Source organism: Lissotriton helveticus, chromosome 5_1 (assembly GCF_964261635.1).
Source record: "Lissotriton helveticus chromosome 5_1, aLisHel1.1, whole genome shotgun sequence".
NCBI lineage: Eukaryota > Metazoa > Chordata > Amphibia > Caudata > Salamandridae > Lissotriton > Lissotriton helveticus.
In genome coordinates this window covers 1,027,017,752-1,027,030,536 of record NC_136065.1, presented here as the reverse complement: position 1 = coordinate 1,027,030,536, position 12,785 = coordinate 1,027,017,752, and the positions used below count along the sequence as shown (strand labels likewise).

Below are 12,785 nucleotides of genomic sequence, written 5' to 3'. Positions count from 1 at the left end.
GGCACAAGTCTTTCTCGGCAAGCCAAAAAGGCATACTATCCTTATCCTGGGGGCGCTTGCCCATAACCGCATTAACCATGACGGGACTAAGCTTCGCCCCGCCGGGTCCACCTGGATGCTCTGCAACTCCAGGTGTCCCGCCCTGGATGTTGCGGGATATGTATTGAACTAAGGCTCTTATAAGCCCTACAGCAGAGGTATAAAGAAGCCTCAATTCAGCAACGGGAACCACCGAGGCATGGGGGTGCGGGGTAAATCCAGCCAAAACAGGCCAAGAAGCGCCTGGGATGGACAAAGGACCTAACCAAACCGCCGTTAAAGAGTGGGGAAGGGCGCCATTAAAACAAACGTGGTGCTGCCAAGATGAAATCGGAATCTCCTGTGTCCTATATGGAGTGTACTCCATAGGCACGGCAGTGTAAGTGTAAACATGAAACGTATGTCTATCTGCATTCACCACAGGGAATGTAACCAATGAGTGGAAGAGCTCAAACGGGTATGCCGCATCAGCGCTCACCACAAAAACAACTGCCATGCCCTTCAAGGGGATGGCATAAGTCTGCAAATGGTTGCGGACCACCATCCGGCTATGCTGGGGTATTTCAACATCACCCATAACGACACACCAGAGATAAAAGACAATACAAAGTGACGTAGCACAACTGGGTAGTAACTCAATAGAAACCGTTTTAAATTATCAAGCTTGAAAAGACCTATTTAACTATAGGTAGGTTTATCCATCATCATTGTCAACCGGAAACAATACTGAGGGGGTCGTGGACTGATATAAGCACTACCCGAGAGTCTCAAAATAAGACCACTAAGTTGGGTGCGCCATGTTGCAGGGATTCTGCTCCTACACAGAACTGTGCACAGAGACCCAGGACCTCAGTGAATTGTGCTGGACCAAAAAACTCACCTCAGTACCTAGAAACCCTAACCGTCTAGCATCAGTCTTGCATTAGCTCTTCGTCCTATAGCAAAGCAACCAATGATTAGACAACCCAGAACATGCGACTTAAGTTATACTCAGAAATGGTGGGAAGCAAGAACACTCTTTCATTTGTTATTCTCATACCAGTCCACAACAGGAGTAAAAAAGAGACACGGGAAAGGTTAAAATATTTATTTTAACGACGTGCTCTAAGATGCAGTATCTTTGCTAACACAAGCAGACATATGATTAGAAATATTATGATCAGCATTGTTACGATTCCATAAAACACAAGAGGAGAAATCATATTACAATGATGGTGAAAACAGGGCCTATAGTGCCTAGGATATCACCCTCCCTAGCTAGGAACTATGTTTTATAAAAATATAGAAGGTCCCTTAGGCTTGTGTGGGGGAACCCATACCTCTAAGATCAGTGAATCACATCAGGATCTGCAAAAGCTCTCTGACTCTCTGGAAACGAAATTCTTCCAAGTGCCTGAAATCATGTCTACAGCACAATATCAAAGGCGCCAGAATCTCCATTGGCTGCAGCTGCATGTATGTTATGTCTAAAACGTGAGCTGATCAGCCCGAACAATAGCTACCTTGTTATGATAACCTTGGAGGCTTTAGCACTCACTGTGCAGACTAGGGTCACGATGTAAGTCTAGGGATACCGAAAACAAGCCATTCTCATGTGAAGTAATTCACGCAGCCTAACTTACAACAACAGCTATATGCAGTGTTGTGTGCAAAAAACAGCAAAATATAAAAGGTGTTTATACTTCTAATAAGCCTATGCTAACATAGCAATGTGCGCAAACAAGGCCCAGCCCTCAGTACAATACTGAAAAAAACAAAGGTTAAAGCAATGTTATAGTTAGCTGATAATTTCAATGACAGTAAAATTTAAAGCTAAACGAAAACACTAAAATACACAGGTTATAGTTGTCTCAAGTAACTATAACTCATGCCCTAAAGTAACTAAGTAACTAGGCCTCTCCCCCTCGGACGGATGGAGGGTGGATTTGCCGAAGGGTAGCCCCCCCCCCCAAGAACCCAGCGCCACCAAATACTGCAGGGATATAGCAACCAAAGCTGGGCCTCTAGGCCATTCAGGAGCCTCCCCTGCCAGGGCCTCTCCGTATGGGAGCAGCCCTGGTTGTTCCAGGGCATCTAAACCTGACTTCTGAGGGCACCTCGTGGGAGAGTCTGTCCCCACCAAGAAACAAGGATAGTCAAAAGCAGACCCTCAAGGTTCTCCTTGCCCTGGTCACTGGGAGCACCCCTCTGCTCTCGGGCCTTCGCGTCGGGAAATAACCATTACAACGCAACTTTTTCAATGCACTACCTTTACAACGAATCTTTTCCACCACAAGATCCTTCACAACGCAGATGCTATTACAACGCAAGCTATTACAACGTAAGTATGGGTAAGTTTAATCTTACATTTTTTAAATAAAATGTATTGAAATATTTTTTTGTTTATTTTTTATTTTTAAATGTAATTTTAATGTTTTTTACACTCCCTAATACCCTAATTTTAAACCCCCCTGTAGTTAGATTAATACTCCTATACTATCCTGCACTTTCCCTAATTTTACATCCCCCAGGTGTTAGAATAGTAATTAATACTCCTACATTATCCAGCAATTACCCTACTTTTACACCCCCCTGGAGTTAGAATAGTAATTAATACTCCAACGCTATCCTGCACGTTCCCTACTTTTACACCCCCCTGGAGTTAGATTAGTAATTAATGCTCCTACACTATCCAGCACTTACCCTACTTTTACACCCCCCTGGAGTTAGATTAGTAATTAATACTCCTACACTATCCAGCACTTTCCCTACTTTTACACCCCCCTGGAGTTAGATTAGTAATTAATACTCCTACACTATCCAGCACATACCCTACTTTTACACCCCCCTGGAGTTAGAATGGTAATTAATACTCCTACACTATCCAGCACTTACCTTACTTTTACAACCCCCAGGAGTTAGATTAGTAATTAATACTCCTACACTATTCAGCACTTACCCTACTTTTACACCCCCCTGGAGTTAGGATAGTAATTAATACTACTACACTATCCAGCACTTACCCTATTTTTAAACCTCCCTGGTTTTTAAAAAGTAATATAAAAACCTATACTATTTTACACTTACTATAATTTGACTCCCTACTTGAGTTTTAATAGTAAATAATACTCAACAATATTCTAACACTTACCCTACTTTTAAAACCCCCTAAAACTATGGTTAGACATTTAAAAAATACTTATTTTATAAATTAATATAATTAAAAAGGTTTAAAATCATTTTTTAAATAAAAAATATTTTTATTTGTTTTCTAATGTTTTACTTTATTTAAAAAAAATAGACATGTTAAAAATATTTAAAAAAATTAATTGAACATATTTTCTCACGCTTTTATATTGACTTCAATGTAATGTTTTGCCCTTCATTTATTTCCATTGCTGTCTATGTGTTTGCCGCCTGTATCATTGTTGAGTTCATTTGAAGATTGACGCGGGATGGAACAGAAGCAAATGGGAGCATCATAAAGGTAAGTACATTTTTAACAAGTTATTGACATGCTTAGATTATTACTAGTTCATTAAAAAAACAATTTTATTAAAAAAATAATTGCAATGTGAGACTGTTTTATTTTCATTTGTTTGTAAAAACGTATTCTTTATTGAACAGTAATTTTATAATTTAAAAAAAATATATAAAATACATTTTGATGTATTTTATTATATAACAAAATATTTTTTTAAACATATATTAGTTTTAATAATAAATAGGAAATAAATTGTCCTTTTTCTTTTTTCATAGCTCCAGATGACGTATACGCGTAGCCGTGCTTCATCGCGGCCATATTGAGGAGCGTCGCTGGACAGAGCAGAAGCAAGGAGACCTGCGCTCAGGTAGGAAACTTTTAAAACTGTATTTATAATGTGAAAGTTGTTGAGAGTCACATATATTGCAAGGAGAGAAGAGGGAGGATTAGATAAGATATATATATATATATATATATATATATATATATATATATATATATATATATATATATATATATATATATATATATAAATATATATATATAAATATATATGTTGTAGTTAGCTTTTTAGCATGTCGCCGATCGTGTTGTTAGAGAATGCCATTGTTGGGTCACGTGTTATTAGTTAGAAAAATGATTTTATTGTTTGATTATATTAGTTAAGTTTTTAATACTGTAAATATTTGCTTTTGTATGTATTTTTTCGTGAAATAATTTCTATTTTAAAAGACCGGAGAAAGAATATGTTTTTGGGGAATCAGGAGTAAAAAAGAGACACGGGAAAGGTTAAAATATTTATTTTAACGACGTGCTCTAAGATGCAGTATCTTTGCTAACACAAGCAGACATATGATTAGAAATATTATGATCAGCATTGTTACGATTCCATAAAACACAAGAGGAGAAATCATATTACAATGATGGTGAAAACAGGGCCTATAGTGCCTAGGATATCACCCTCCCTAGCTAGGAACTATGTTTTATAAAAATATAGAAGGTCCCTTAGGCTTGTGTGGGGGACCCCATACCTCTAAGATCAGTGAATCACATCAGGATCTGCAAAAGCTCTCTGTCTCTCTGGAAACGAAATTCTTCCAAGTGCCTGAAATCATGTCTACAGCACAATATCAAAGGCGCCAGAATCTCCATTGGCTGCAGCTGCATGTATGTTATGTCTAAAGCGTGAGCTGATCAGCCCAAACAATAGCTACCTTGTTATGATAACCTTGGAGGCTTTAGCACTCACTGTGCAGACTAGGGTCACGATGTAAGTCTAGGGATACCGAAAACAAGCCATTCTCATGTGAAGTAATTCACGCAGCCTAACTTACAACAACAGCTATATGCAGTGTTGTGTGCAAAAAACAGCAAAATATAAAAGGTGTTTATACTTCTAATAAGCCTATGCTAACATAGCAATGTGCGCAAACAAGGCCCAGCCCTCAGTACAATACTGAAAAAAACAAAGGTTAAAGCAATGTTATAGTTAGCTGATAATTTCAATGACAGTAAAATTTAAAACTAAACGAAAACACTAAAATACACAGGTTATAGTTGTCTCAAGTAACTATAACTCATGCCCTAAAGTAACTAAGTAACTAGGCCTCTCCCCCTCGGACGGATGGAGGGTGGATTTGCCGAAGGGTAGCCCCCCCCCCCCAGAACCCAGCGCCACCAAATACTGCAGGGATATAGCAACCAAAGCTGGGCCTCTAGGCCATTCAGGAGCCTCCCCTGCCAGGGCCTCTCCGTATGGGAGCAGCCCTGGTTGTTCCAGGGCATCTAAACCTGACTTCTGAGGGCACCTCGTGGGAGAGTCTGTCCCCACCAAGAAACAAGGATAGTCAAAAGCAGACCCTCAAGGTTCTCCTTGCCCTGGTCACTGGGAGCACCCTTCTGCTCTCGGGCCTTCGCGTCGGGAAATAACCATTACAACGCAACTTTTTCAATGCACTACCTTTACAACGAATCTTTTCCACCACAAGATCCTTCACAACGCATGCTATTACAACGCAGATGCTATTACAACGCAAGCTATTACAACGTAAGTATGGGTAAGTTTAATCTTACATTTTTTAAATAAAATTTATTGAAATATTTTTTTGTTTATTTTTTATTTTTAAATGTAATTTTAATGTTTTTTACACTCCCTAATACCCTAATTTTAAACCCCCCTGTAGTTAGATTAATACTCCTATACTATCCTGCACTTTCCCTAATTTTACATCCCCCAGGTGTTAGAATAGTAATTAATACTCCTACATTATCCAGCAATTACCCTACTTTTACACCCCCCTGGAGTTAGAATAGTAATTAATACTCCAACGCTATCCTGCACGTTCCCTACTTTTACACCCCCCTGGAGTTAGATTAGTAATTAATACTCCTACACTATCCAGCACTTACCTTACTTTTACAACCCCCAGGAGTTAGATTAGTAATTAATACTCCTACACTATCCAGCACTTACCCTACTTTTACACCCCCCTGGAGTTAGGCTAGTAATTAATACTACTACACTATCCAGCACTTACCCTATTTTTAAACCTCCCTGGTTTTTAAAAAGTAATATAAAAACCTATACTATTTTACACTTACTATAATTTGACTCCCTACTTGAGTTTTAATAGTAAATAATACTCAACAATATTCTAACACTTACCCTACTTTTAAAACCCCCTAAAACTATGGTTAGACATTTAAAAAATACTTATTTTATAAATTAATATAATTAAAAAGGTTTAAAATCATTTTTTAAATAAAAAATATTTTTATTTGTTTTCTAATGTTTTACTTTATTTAAAAAAAATAGACATGTTAAAAATATTTAAAAAAATTAATTGAACATATTTTCTCACGCTTTTACATTGACTTCAATGTAATGTTTTGTCCTTCATTTATTTCCATTGCTGTCTATGTGTTTGCCGCCTGTATCATTGTTGAGTTCATTTGAAGATTGACGCGGGATGGAACAGAAGCAAATGGGAGCATCATAAAGGTAAGTACATTTTTAACAAGTTATTGACATGCTTAGATTATTACTAGTTCATTAAAAAAACAATTTTATTAAAAAAATAATTGCAATGTGAGACTGTTTTATTTTCATTTGTTTGTAAAAACGTATTCTTTATTGAACAGTAATTTTATAATTAAAAAAAAATATATAAAATACATTTTGATGTATTTTATTATATAACAAAATATTTTTTTAAACATATATTAGTTTTAATAATAAATAGGAAATAAATTGTCCTTTTTCTTTTTTCATAGCTCCAGATGACGTATACGCGTAGCCGTGCTTCATCGCGGCCATATTGAGGAGCGTCGCTGGACAGAGCAGAAGCAAGGAGACCTGCGCTCAGGTAGGAAACTTTTAAAACTGTATTTATAATGTGAAAGTTGTTGAGAGTCACATATATTGCAAGGAGAGAAGAGGGAGGATTAGATAAGATATATATATATATATATATATATATATATATATATATATATGTTGTAGTTAGCTTTTTAGCATGTCGCCGATCGTGTTGTTAGAGTATGCCATTGTTGTGTCACGTGTTATTAGTTAGAAAAATGATTTTATTGTTTGATTATATTAGTTAAGTTTTTAATACTGTAAATATTTGCTTTTGTATGTATTTTTTCGTAAAATAATTTCTATTTTAAAAGACCGGAGAAAGAATATGTTTTTTGGGAATCTTTGGATTGTGGATTTTGAAGACTTGGATTTTTAAGAGTAGAAAGAAGATGGATCATTGTTTGTTATTGATTTTCATTTCTCTATTGTTTGGATTTGGATAAGATTTTTTGGGGGGGATTTGGTTTAATCGATCTTTTTCCAAAGGTCTTTTTTAATTTCGAATGGATTACCAATTTTGGATAATGGATTTTTTTGTTGAATCTATCTTACTTTTGAAGAATTCCTTATTGGATATTTTTTTGTCTGTTATTTATTTATTTATTTTTTTCCTCGGACTCCAACTCCCCTTCAAGAACAGTGATTTCATGTTCAAGACGGACAACCTCCTCCCGCCTACATCTCTTAACATTGCCGATCAAGGAAAGGGCCTGGCCCCGAATAACAGTTTTGTATGCTTCCCACAACGAGACAGAGGAGGACACAGAACCCACATTTTCAGCAAAGTATTGGTCAATCGTTTTAATCAGTTCTGTTCTGACCTCGGGATCACGGAGATACCACGGGTTTATCGGGGCCACTCTACCCTCCGACCCCATATGCGCGTCCACGACCAACCATAGTCGGGAATGATCCGAGATACCCCTAGCAAGATGTTTCACCTCCCTTATGGAGGAGGCCTGGGAGGAGGGCATCAACACGTAATCCAGTCTCGAAAGACTGCCGTGGGCCCCAGAGTGGAAGGTATATTGCAAGTGCCCAGGGTGAAGCAGGCGCCAGCAGTCAGTAAGCCCCAGGGCCTCCAGGAAGTCCCCCAACCAGGAATGAGACTTTGCGAGTACACGGGGAGGGTAACGATCACACATCCCAGACAATACAGAGTTGAAATCCCCACCCACCACAAGCAAACCCTTGGGGAATCCCAAGATCACCCTTCCCAGGTCGGCATAGGTAGTAGTCTGGCGACCGGGCGGTACGTAGACGGAGAGCAGGGTGACAACCCTCCCCTCCCAGCGCCCCACAATGGCGGCGTATCGTCCCCTATCATCCAGGATAATATCATCAACAGCAAGAGGGAGGGAGTTTCAGAATGCCCACCCCCCTGGAGCCAGAAGTGAAACCTGAGTGCGCAATGAGACGATAGCCATGCCTATTCATTGCAAGGCACGTATTGCCAAGCAAGTGCGTCTCCTGGAGCAAAGCCACATCAGGGGACAAATGTCGCAGTAGCTGCAAGACTATACCCCGCTTGATCCTATCTCCCAACCCATTAACGTTCCAACACAGTAACCTTAGTCCCCTACCCCCATCCCAGAGGCCACCCCCATCCCCCCCACACCAGGCGCGACACTGTAAAACAGAAGATCATCAACCCTATGCCTTGATAACAACAAAGAAACGTAAACTACCCCCCAAAAAACCTCATACATCACACCCCCCACACCGCACCCCTGCGTAAGACTCAAAAGCCACCCCAACTTGCAGTGTGCCTGTCGCCCCAACATACAACTATTCTACGAAAAGAACCCCAGAGGAGGAAGACTCACCCAACCCCCACCCACACCCCAATCAGACAACATGTTGCAAACAATAGTGGCATATCCTCAAACCACTGCTGAAAGTCAATACGTCGGTCCGAGAGCCGATTTCGCCCCCTTTTCCTGCTCCACCGGGCCACCCTCTGCTCCACCGGAGTGTCCCGAAAGATCAGATAGATCTCGTCCCGGGGGCAGAGTGTCCAGCCAGTCACTTGCCGCTCCAGGATGATCAAAGAAAAATGTTCGGTCATTGTAAACCACACGTAGCCGGGCCGGGAAAAGCATAGCATATTTCATATCTCTGTTCCTCAGTCTCTTTTTCACCCCCTGGAATCCGAGCCTCTGTTTCTGAACCTGCTGGGTGAAGTCCGGGTAGAAACTAACTGCGGTGTTTTCATAAGCCGTAGGACCAGATAGGCGGGAAGCTTGCAGGATCGCATCCCTGTCCCGAAAGTTAAAGATCCGGGCAATGATGGGACGCGGAGTGGCTCCCAGCTTAGGTGGGCCACCCGGGATCCTATGTGCACGTTCTAATGCAAAAAACTTGCTGAGGCCCTTGGGCGCTAGATGATTCAAGACTAAGTCCTCCACCAGCAGGTCCACCGGTGATGCCTCCAACGTCTCCGGGACCCCAACCAGACGGACGTTGTTCCGGCGTGCACGGCCCTCAAAATCATCCAAGCGGCGAGAGAGGTAGTCACGGGCGGATCGCAGGTTACCGACCTCTGCCTGTAAGTCGGAGACGTCAGTAACAAGACTAGATGTCTTTAGATCGAGGGATTTGACCTTCTCATTAGTGTTCGCAAGATCAGCCCTGATCAGGGTAACATCGATTGCAACCGTGTCCAACTTGTGGGTCAGGGCTTCATACTGTTGACCCAGTGTGGCCTTCATCCCGGCAATGGCGCCCATGACATCTCTCAACGATAGATCTTCACCCATCAGGGAGTCTTCTCCAACACTGGCCTGGGCTTTAGTCGATCCGCCCGGAGAGCCGTTAGCGAGGGTATATCTGTCCATAATGTTAGACTGCACGGGACCCCCTCGTAGCGCCGGTTTGGTCTTGTGTTTTTCTCCCTCAGGCTTGGTGGCCATTTTAGGTCGTGCTCCCCGGAGGGTATTCTGAGACCTAGTGAAAGTGGCTACACTCGATGCGCCTGCAGCAATTTGGAGAATAAGATGAGGACCCACCACCTGGCAAGGAGTAGTGAACGGCCGGAACGCCAGACGGTGTTTCTCTGTTAGGTGGAGAGCAATAAACCAGGGCGGTCGAGGCAAAGTCAAAGGGGCCTAAGCACAAGAAACGAAACTGAAAGTAGAAGACCGGGCAAGGGAGAATCGCAAGATCCGTTGTTGTTCAATTACTGTCCGGCTGGCAGCAAAACCAAGCCCGGGGCAGTACCATGTAGTAGGCCGGAAATGTTCAAAAGTCCATATCTCCGACTCCCGGGGTCCAAATCGAAGTCGGAAAACGGAGAAACGATCAGCAGGGCAGCGCCAATAAAAGCCCGTCCTCTAAGTCAGGATAGTGTACAGAATAATCGGTGGAGGTGGCGAAGGTCCGGGAGCTCTAAGCTATCGCGACCATCTTGGGTGCGCGCTAAGCTCCTCCTCCTCTTGTCTGTTATTTTTAATGGATTTTAAAAAGCTTAAATATGGTTTGGATTTATAAAGAAAAGAAAAGAAAAATGAAGACATCTAAGGTAAGGTGACCCGACTTTTTAATTTGAAAAAATATTTTTGAAAAATGTCAATTTAATGTGATTGTTTATTTAATTTAGGGCAAAACAGGAAAGTAATGGTGTAGGAAGAGTTAGTAATGTAGTATGTGAGCAACATCATCCAGGTAGTCTGAAGCCACACACAACGAAAATTTTTGTAATGCTCCCAATAGTCTTTCAGACATTTCTTTTGATCTTTTAGAAATGCGTGGGTTTAGACTACCTGTTAATGCTTGTGACATTCTCATTACTTGGAAACTTTGCTTCTTCCTCAAAGTTTCCAAAAAATGATAAAAGTTAGGGTGAGGTTTCCCAATTGTGTGGTTGAAGGACTTGTGGCATCCCTCTATGGCATTGTTTTTCTTTGCTCCTCCTTCTAAGCAGCTCGTGTAGCAGCTCCACCACTCCACATGGAAACGTGGCTTCCTCCTGCGACCCGACCTGCTTAGATGCCCAATCCATGTGTCTTCAAAACAATTTAGTAAGTGTGCCAATTTTTCGTTGTTTGCTGTGTAAAAGTCTGATTCAGTAATTGCAGTGTAGTACTCGTCTACACTATCAGGAGGAAAGAAGCAAAGTGCTGTTGTTTTTTTAATTCGAATTGCAATTTGCTATCTGATGCATAATCCACAAATAGGGATGTTTTTTGTATTTTACGCCAAAATGCCAGGGAAAAATGGAAAAAACATCCCTGAATTTGGGTATCCGTGTACGTTTTTGTAATAACATTTATCATTGCGAATTCAAAATCAATTATTATACTCCTAGGACTTCTGTTTGATGTTTTAGATTTAATCACTGTCAAAAGTTCAGTGTACGTTGTGGATTGTTTATCAGGTAGCACACTGTAAACTAAGGGGACTACTGTATTGTTAATTTTTGCATGTATAGTGTATATTTGGGAAAATGGATGGGGCGTGCTTTTAAATGTCCCATCCATCATCCAAACTTCACTAATCTCTAACTTGGCTAGATTACAGGGTGTGCTAAAGATAATTATTTGTTTTTTAGGGTTTTTGTTATCATGCAGGATGAAAGGTTCGTTAGATATAGAAACAGAGAGTTCAGGAGGAATTTGAATATCAGAGTAGGTTTGAGGTGTTGTTCTTTGTGGGTTACTTGCCTGTTTCTTTCTTTGAATTATTCTCCTCAGATTAGGTATGATAGGCATACTGCTAGCAACATGACTAGGGACATGCTGAGCTACCTCCCTCAAAATAGAACCAGAGGAGTCATTGGAGGTGCTTGCAATATCCTTCATTTCATTAATTGTTTCTCTTACCTCAATATCCATTGCAGAGGCAGAGTGGTAATGTTCAGATGCTTTAACAACTGTGTCACTCAGAGTAACCGCTCTGCCTTTGCAATGGCTTGAGTAATATTGCACGTACCTCCAATGTCTTCTTGGTTCTGTTATTCTCTCCTTGCAATATATGTACCCTGCATGTTTCAAGAGTCGGTTTCCTTTGCTTGAAGTTATATACTTGGCTGTCTTATCTGTGGATATTATCCGAAATGAAAAGAATGTTTTTAGAAAAATATTAGAAATGTAAATGTCTGTTTTACACCTCTCTGGACAATACTACACTTACTCTACTTTCTCACCCCCCTGGAGATAGAAAAGTAATTAATACTCTTACACTATCCTGCATTTTCACTACTTTCTCACCTCCCTGGAGTTAGAATAGTAATTAATACTCCTACACTATCCAGCACTTTCCCTACTTTTAAACCCCCCAGGAGTTAGAATAGTAAATAATATTCCTAGACAATCCAGCACTTTCCCTACTTTTTTACCCCCCAGGAGTTAGAATAGTAATTAATACTCCTACACTGTCCAGCACTTACCCTACTTTTTCACCCTCTTTGAGTTAGAGTATTAATTAATACTCCTACACTATCCTGCACTTTCTCTACTTTTACACTCCCTTGGAGTTAGAATAGTAATTAATACTCCTACACTGTCTATCACTTACCCTTATTTTTCATCCCCCGGGAGTTATAATGGTTACTAATACTCCTACAGTATCCAGCACTTTCCCAGCTTTTACACCCCCTGCAGTTTGAATAGTAATGAATACTCCTACACTATCCAGCTTTTTCCCTACATTTTCACCCCCAGTATTTAGAATAGTATTTAATACTCTTGCACTATCCAGCGCCTACCCTACTTTTACACCCCCCTGGAGTTAGAATGGTAATTAATACTCCTACACTATCCAGCACTTACCTTACTTTTACAACCCCCAGGAGTTAGATTAGTAATTAATACTCCTACACTATCCAGCACTTACCCTACTTTTACACCCCCCTGGAGTTAGGATAGTAATTAATACTACTACACTATCCAGCACTTACCCTATTTTTAAACCTCCCTGGTTTTT

At 40.5% G+C, this 12,785-nt stretch overlaps 1 long non-coding RNA gene across 5 annotated transcripts in view; it reads right to left on the bottom strand.

Moving 5' to 3' along the window:
* The window catches only part of LOC144753476 (uncharacterized), a 485,329-nt gene that overhangs the window by 310,992 nt on the left and 161,552 nt on the right, over positions 1-12,785 (bottom strand). The window lies entirely within an intron of this gene.